The sequence below is a fragment of the Gymnoscopelus braueri genome (assembly GCF_963280865.1).
Source record: "Gymnoscopelus braueri genome assembly, chromosome: 23".
NCBI classification, from domain to species: Eukaryota; Metazoa; Chordata; class Actinopteri; order Myctophiformes; family Myctophidae; genus Gymnoscopelus; species Gymnoscopelus braueri.
The window spans coordinates 9,498,050-9,506,815 of NC_137625.1; positions in this window are offsets into that span (position 1 = coordinate 9,498,050).

Here is an 8,766-nt window from a genome sequence, read left to right on the forward strand (position 1 = left end):
CACAACATTCTCTCCGGGCATATCTCCAAACCAGAGACTGGCTACTGCTACAAAGTCCATCACTGGATGTCCTTGACTATGGGTGGAAACTGGGAGGAGAAGGCTTTGCACCAGTCCCTACCACAGACTCCATTGTCCCAGACTATCTACTGAAATTCATCAGCTGCAACTGTGAGGGAGACTGTAGTACACGCAGGTGCTGCTGTAAAAAGCAGGGGGTCAAGTCAAGTGTATATCTGCTTGTGGCAAGTGTAATGGAGAATGCAAGAACATCAACCAGGCAGATGAGAAAAGGAGTGAGGAAGATGAGGAGTTGGCTGAGTAAGACTGACACCAGGTTTCATCAATACTGCACATTTCTTAAAATTTTTCCTGCGATATGTAATAAAATGTTCTCATGGAAAATTAGTTGTTGTTTTTTTACTCAAAACGAATGGTTGGAATAGATTCAGCACCCCTGAAAACCCCTAGTTAGACACCTCACAAGTTAATCTTAGAATATTTTTTTTGGTTCATATTTTTAAACCCAAGTCCTCTGGGCTCCTTAACTTTGATTGGCTCTCCAGGATTTTCCACGAGGATTTGGGTTTGCATTAATTGAGAGATGATTCTAGACACCTATAAGAACACATTGGTGAAGTACAGCTATAGCTATTGGTAGTAAATTTTTTCACAGATGGTCCAAACATCTTGCTAAAATTCCCTAACTACATGGAATGCACGCATACAGTAGCAAGTGTTAGCAAAGCACTAATCTTAGCTCTAATCTCACCCAACACAACAGTGGTCCCCAGGTTGATTCTTAATCAGGGTGGTGGTCCCTGGTTCACAATAAGTTGAAAACCCCTGCTTTAGAGAGTTTAAAACTATAAATCTCACTGGAGTTTAGGCTAGCACTAGTATTTCGCTTTAGCACATAGCAGTGACATATGGTACTTTTTTGCCTTGAATATTCTTGAAAGGCAAAGAGTGACATGCTTTGTTTTTTGAAAACAATGCATGCACCTTGAAGGGGAAATGTTTTTATTTTAGGACTCATAGAATCACAAAATGACCCTGGGCTGGGACCCATTCAAATGACCACTCCTGGGTCCTGACACCCACTAACTACATTGAAAACCTAACATCACTGCTACTGCTTAGATGAGGAGTTATTTTGTTGCATTGGCATTGCTGAGGTTTTAGACATATTTTAGTTTGTTCAAGACAGTATATTTAAATGTAATATTTTGTGGTTATTTGGTTATTTTGTGTTGCACACCTTGGCTATAAAGATATGAATTTAGATTACTTGTTTTGAACCAATGCTGCACTAATTTGACTTGTGATTTTAAAAAGACATATACTGTTATGACCCGTGTGTGTGTGACCCAAACGCACAGCAAGGAGGAGGCAATAAAGGGTTAAAGCCCACCCGGGCGAGTTTATTAACAGGAGGTTAAAGAACAAGGTGGGGGGAAGAGGGGTGTGGGCTCCGTAGGTTGGCACGGCTCAGCTAGGAATCCCGGACACTGGAGAAGAGAGGAGAAGCAGGTTCAGTAAATAGATTCACAAGGAGGGAAAGTGCACAGTAACTGCGTAAAGTTAAACTGGCTATAGCTCTACAACACTGGAATCTAAGTCTAGCTGGCTATACTTTACCAACCATAGACTGGTGAAGATCTGGCGCCGAGCTGCACGCCAGCCAGGCTTTTGTAGCCTCTGGAGGTGATTGCAGATGACGACCAGGTGAGGAGATTGGGAACGGGACACAGGTGTGCTGAGGTGTGCTGTGGTGTGCTATGGAGCCCTCAGGTGGTGATGCCGGGTACTGAGAGACCACAGCACCAGGATGTGGAGGCGAGGAGGAGCGAGACGTAACATATACAAAATGTAATGTGATGTGAAATTCATTGATGTGAAAAATAAGAAATGTACTTTTACTTTTACTTGTACTTACGTATTTTTAAAAGCATTTACTCTTGAATACTTAAGTACATTTAAAAGCAAGGACTTTTTTACTCTTACTTGAGTAATATTTTGACTGAGCTACTTTTACTTGTAGTGGAGTAAATTTAACCAGGAGTACTCTGTACTCTTACTCAAGTAGGGGAGAACGGGGTAAGATGAGCCGCCGGGTAAGTTGAACCACCCCCTGTATCTTTAAAACTATACACATGAGTGGTCATGTGACCTTAAAATCAGGACACACCCATCATTTCTACCTGGCAGTGAAGGGGAGACACACATGGGCACTGTGGTAAGCATATTTTTACATAAAAAAGTGTTTTGTGCTGGTCAAAGTTAAATTTTTACTTTTCTGGTATAATGATGTTTATTTTAAAGCAAATGTACCCAGGCCTAAACTTATATATCATGCATGTTGGTGATATTCTTATGTATGAAACCATGTGAATCATTTAACTAAAGCTTAGCCTGAAGCATTAAGCTAGCCAGATTTGTCAAAATGGTGGCCATGGGGCAAGATGAACCAAATGCCTTGGGGTAAATTGAGCCAATTATCCTAATATGAATCACCATTCATATTTTTTATTATGTCTTTTCTTCTCAAATTATGCTGTATGACCTTTCATTTGGATGAATACACTCATTTAAGAGAAGTTTTCAATATTGTATTAACAATTGCAAATATTAAAAGGTTCTGAATAACAAACATTATCTAATTAGTTTTATATTGTTTACATACCATTAAGAACATAAATAAGACAAAAGGCAAAAGGGAAATGTGTTATTAAATTATTGTTGATACGTGAATACATTATTTGTTCAAGTCTAAACTTGAAAATGCAAAATATCATATGGGTAAATTTACCCCTTGACTAGGATCAACTTACCCCTTATCTGGGGCAAATTGAACCACATGACCACTTTTTTTTGAGAACCCATATTTTTACAACCATTTGTCATAGATGCACACTCATTATTTCAATTGATGGAAGACATCTTGAAGTTTTAGTAGATGCTTAGATTTTACTTCCATCTAATTCTTCCTTGCCTAGAGGTCAACATAAGTAAAAAGTGGTTCATCTTACCCCGTTCTCCCCTACTGGGGTCGAGTACTCTGTCCACCTCTGCCCACCATTCACCGTACGCATTTGACAATTTTAATATAGGATAGGCCACGTCCGATTTTATTGAATTTCGTTTGCTATCCCTTGGCCTTATGACAAGGGATAGCCTAAAAATGTGTAGAATAAATAAAAAGTTTCAACATTTTTGTCAACTAAAATTTGCGTTTGAGCCTGCGAAACATTTATTGGCAAGGCGCGAGACAGGTGGCTTGTGTAAACAAACCGGCGTGTGATTCCAAATGCAAAAAGATAAAGATAACTGATAGTAGGGGGAATTATGTGAAAAATCATATACGCGGTGGATACAGGCATGACATTTGGCACACATGTAAACTGTAAACAAAGCACCATCATTTGGTGCAAATGTGTGTGCATGTCTGTGTGTAGGGGACACAGAGAAACTGTCAGAACCTTTGCCTAAAACATCCGGGACAACACTCCATACGTCCCAGACTTCCAAACTGTGGAACAAACTCCACTTTGCAGTTAGAAGACTCACTGCCAATTTTCTGCCATAATCTGAAAACACTCCACTTTAGCCTGTAGCACTTGACCTAGCCTTGACGACCATGCAGTCTTATGCAAAGGTTAAAATATAATTTCCTATAGTTTGTATAGTTTCAATGTACAGATCTTTTTTTTTTTTTGATATTGCACTGTTTAGACTGATGCTAGGTTCTTTGTTGACCTATGATCCTATTACTGAGGCACTACACTGTCTCTATGCATTTGATGTACGTGTTTACCTTGTTTATTGTAAATCACTCTGGATTTATTTTAGAGCATCTGCTAAATGCCTAAGTTGTAAATTGTACATTTTAGGTCTGTTTTGCAAACCATACAGTATTGTTAGGTTTTATGCTATTTTTTATATAGTTTTAGAATTATATTTCACCTGTTTACAGGTCGGGGTGATTTATAGTTTATTTGTAGGTAAATAGGTCTCCCTAGTGGTTGTCAGGAGTTATTACAAATTACCTTTATTATTTATCTGTTTTATAAGTTTACAATCTTTTCTTGCGGTTTTGGGACGGGAGAGTATTTTGTATATTTTAAGGGGATTTAGAGGTGATTTACTGATTAGTAATGGGTTCATGTTTCGGCTGGGTTTTAGAGGTAGGACGCTCAAAAGCCGCCCTTGGGAGGGAATATTTTAATACGACTCTGGAAGTCCTTTATGCGCAGGCGCGTCTGTTACGTCCCTCAGTGTGTTGTTGCTGTTTAAGAAGCCGGACGGATCAATGGTGAGCAGAGACGCTAATGTGTATAAATGTGTATAATTGTGATGTAGAGTACTATTATTATGTTCATATGAGTGGGTTATACGGTCTGTAATATGTTCTGTTATTGATAATTGTGTTTGTTTGTTTGTTTCTGTGCTTTACAGTAAAATAACCTGCCGTTGCTACATTCGCCATTGCTTGCTGCTAGCTAGCTAACCCAGGCTATACTAATGCCTCGTGTGTGGAGTACACGGGCTGGTCATATAATAATACTGTGCACAGTTTAGGTAGAAGTGTGTTTGTATGTGTATGAGTGTGTTTGGTAAATAAATGACAAAAAGACAAGGTTGTTATTTATTGGGTTTATTTGTAGTGTGGTTGAGTGGTTTTCACTGACAATCCGGATTAAACAGTACCCTGTGCGGAGGGGTTTATACAGGTTAAGGTAGTTAATTTTGTATATCCGTACAGTTATTTTACATAAGTGGCCCGGTGTAAGCCACAGGTTAACAATTGACCAGCCCGTGCAGCGAGGTTCGCACGGTTAAGTCCGTTGTTATTGCCAAAAAGAGCGGCATCAGCCGTGTGATGAAGAGGAAGGTACGAGCTGCGTCTCAAGTCGACACTCCGCCATCCCCTTGAGGTAGTCGGGGGTTTGACCGGGTCGAGGAAGGACGCCCGTCCCTGCATTGAGAAGCAAGCACAGGCCCATCCGTCGCAGCGCCTACACGTCGCCGACAGTACAGCACCGCTGCGGTCGGCAGGAGAGGAGTGGAGGACGCGCGCGCGTGGAGAACGGCGTGTTGATCAACGTCCTTATCCCTGAGCTCAATGTGCATTGTGTGATAAAGTTGCTTGTGACTCAAAGTTGCTCGTAACAATAAGCTGGCGACGGCCAAAAAAGAGCCGTTTGCCAGTATTAAAGTGTCGGTCTGAGGTGCTATGTGCATGAAAATACCTGAACAAAGAACGTGCACGCTAATGGGGGATGAGGTGTTTACTTGCTAATCTAATGGGACAACGTGGTGTTTCTTGGCTCTGAGCTGACCTGCTAATGCTAACTTTCATTGACTTTGCCACTGCTGCTTGCTCACCTTTTCATTGACTCTGCCACTGGTGCTAAAGCTAACCTTCATTGACACTGTTACTTGCTAAAGCTAATGCTAACGCTACTCTTGAGTGTGCAATGCAAGCCGCCATTTTGAGGCACACGGCCGCCATTTTGGATCGAGGAGTCCCTTCTCAAGGTGAGCACGGAAAAAGGGTAGCGCTCTTGCTAAGCTAGTTACATTGACTGTTGCTACGCTAATTCTCATTGACTGCCACCATTGTGTGAAGCTCACGTGCTAACGCTAACCTTGGGTGTACACTGCAAGCCGCCATCTTGGATCAGGGGGTCTCTTCTCAAGGTGGGCACAGGAAAGATAGTGTACGTTTCAGTGCACTGTTTATATGGCTATGATGTCACTTGATGACTTAAAAAAGAGGCGAACCACAGCACAGAGAGACTTCACAAAGAGAGCGAATAAGATTGATGATTCTCTGGACACATATAGTGCGGATGAGATAAAAAGTGAACAGAGGGGGCTCAAGGCATGTTATGATGTATTGTGGGGAAGTACAGATGACTACCTGGGCGCCTTGGAGGAGGAAGCAGACACGGACTACAGCAAGGAGGTAACCGAAATGAAAGTTAAAGGAGAAAAATGTCGCACAAGGTTCAGGGAGACAATGGAGCAACTCAAAGACATATTATGGAGAGACACTGTGTCAGACCAATTTAATAAATTAAAAAATAGGCTAAGTAGTGAGTTTGACACAGCCAAAGGTCTGGAACAGAGTGAGATAACTCCTGAACAATATGAGGACGTGTGTAGGCGTTTGGAGACCGCTGTCACAGAACTTGAGGAGATAACGGACAAGTGGGGCCCCTTTGTCCCCAAGGAGGGGGGGGGTGTGTTGCGAGAGAGCCTCAAAGACAATGACCGGGAGTTAAAGGAGATCATAAAGACATTAAAACGGCAAGTGTGTGGGTTTAGTGGAGGAAGTGAGACGCATGAGGACGCTCCCGAGACACACCCAGAGCCTGGGGTCCTTGACCTCACTGCTAAGTTTTCACTTGTTGATGGCGTGAAAGCCAAGGAAGAGGTGACCACCAACCCAAGCTTGCCACCAGTCGCTGGTGTGGCGTCAGGGGGGCAGGACCACCCGTCTGGCGATGTGCTAGGCCGTAGTGCTTCGCTGTTTCATCCCCCAGGCCTGCCACCAATGCCATCGCTGCGGGACGCGAACATGATGCAGGATGCCCGGGTGCGAGGTATGTTGAGCAGCGGCGGAGTAAGGCAGGCCAGCGCTGTGCCCGGTGTCATGCCAGGCGCACAGGGCCCCACGATGAGGGCGGCGGCGCCACGGTTGAAGCTGGTTCCTCTTAGCCTACCCAAGTTCCATGGAGAGAGGAGGAACTATTTCCGCTGGAGAGACAATTGGATTAAGCTGCAGAATCTGGCCGAGCCATCGGGCTTACCAGAACTACAATTGTTTCACTTGCTGGACAGTCTTGATAAAGCGGTGAAGGACGAGCTGAGACTGGATTATTGCCGTGACGCGATTGACGTTTTCCGTAGTTTGGATGATCGATACGGGGACGTGTCGCTCATCGCTGATGACATTGTCATGGAGTTGCAGGAAATGTCGGTGGTGCGCGGAAATCAGCCAAGAGAGACTTTGCTTTTAATTCAAAAAGTGGAACGCGCTTTGGATGACCTGACTGACTTGCAGTGTGCGGGTGCTATCAACAATCCGTTGGTGGTCCGTGCACTTGAAAGCAAGTTACCACACGAGTTGCAGACAAGGTGGCTTGTATTCCAATGCGACCCGATGAACAGGGTCACCGCGTTGAACCGGTTTACTGGACTTTTGGAGTTTCTTCGTGGTCAGAAAATGGTCCTGACGCGGCAGGAGCAGTTGCAGGCTGCGCGACCGGACAATGCCAGGGCAGGTGAGCCGAAGCCTCGCAGCAAGCCGGGGGACAAACCGCAGGAGCGGCGCGCATTCACCAGGGCAACAGTGAGCGGGGAGAAGAGCAGCTCGTCGCAGGTACCTTGTGTGGTGTGTGGAGAAAATAGACATTCTGGACAGTTGTATCGTTGCTGGACCTTTAGGAAGGCCAGTGTGGCTGACAAGAGGGCGCATGCGAAGAAGGCTAAAGTGTGCTTTAAGTGCCTGGATCCCCATGAGGGGTCGTGTCAAAGAAACTTTTTGTGCAGGAATGAGGAGTGCAAAAGGGGCGAGGCTCAGTCAGCAGATCATCACTATATGCTATGCCTCAAAACGCAACCCTCTAGTGACACCAGGCCCAAGGACAATGCTAAAGGGGGGAGCGTTGCTGCTAAGGGGGGGGCTAAGGTGGAGTATAAGAGGAACCCCCGGGGTCCAACGGTTGAACAAGAAGCCATGTTTGCCGAGGCACACCTGTCACCGGAGCAGTTGGCCATAGTTCGCAAAGCAATAACGAACAAAGTATCCACAACGGTGTGTGCGGACAGTGGGAGGCCGGATGATTGCCCAGTTCTCCTGATGTTACTCGATGTCACGACTAAACGGGGGGACTGGGTGGGTACTTTAATTGACCTTGCCTCGGACACGAACTATGTTACCCACCAGGCGGCAGAAAGACTGGGGTTGGATGGTGAGCCCGTCACGCTGGTCGTGCATGGGGTGGGTGGGATGGAGACCAAGGTCAAAACAAAGAGGTACTCTGTGGGCCTGAAGGTAGAAATGAGGAAAGGAACTTTGCGAAATTATGACCTGATCTGTTATGGACTTGACGAAATCGCCACAGTGGGCTATACGGTGGACTCAGAGCGTTTGGAGGAGCTCTTTCCAGACGAAGTCCAGCCGGGGGAGCTGAGGCGTCCACACAAAGTGGAAATGCTCATTAGTGCCCGAGAGGGTCGTCTCGCCCCTCAATGGATGGGGAGGTGCGGAGATCTGGTGCTATGGGACGGCCCACTGGGGAAGACCGTCAGTGGGGCACATCCTGATCTGTGCGAGGATGTGAAGAAAGGAGCACTGACTCATTTCGCCTGGTCCATGAGGGCGGAGGCCGTAAGAGTTGAGATTCCCAACAGTGTGGGGGTTAAGACTACCGCTGCCTGCAACGCGGAGGTCCTGAAGTGGCTGGAGTGGGACAGTATTGGAGCTGCCTGCGATCCTATGTGTGGCGGGTGTCGCTGTGGAAAGTGCGCTCCTGGGGGAAAGGAGATGTCTCTAGCGGATGAGAGAGAGCTTGAGATTATCAAGAGAGGCCTAACCTTCAAATTGAGTGATGCGCACAGTGACAAGCCCCACTGGGATGCCAGTTACCCGTGGAAGGAGGACCCCTCTACCTTGCCGAATAATCGCAGGGCTGTCGAGGCCACGTTCTTGAAGTCGGAGATGCGTCTTGGACGGGATCCGGCGTGGAAGGAGGC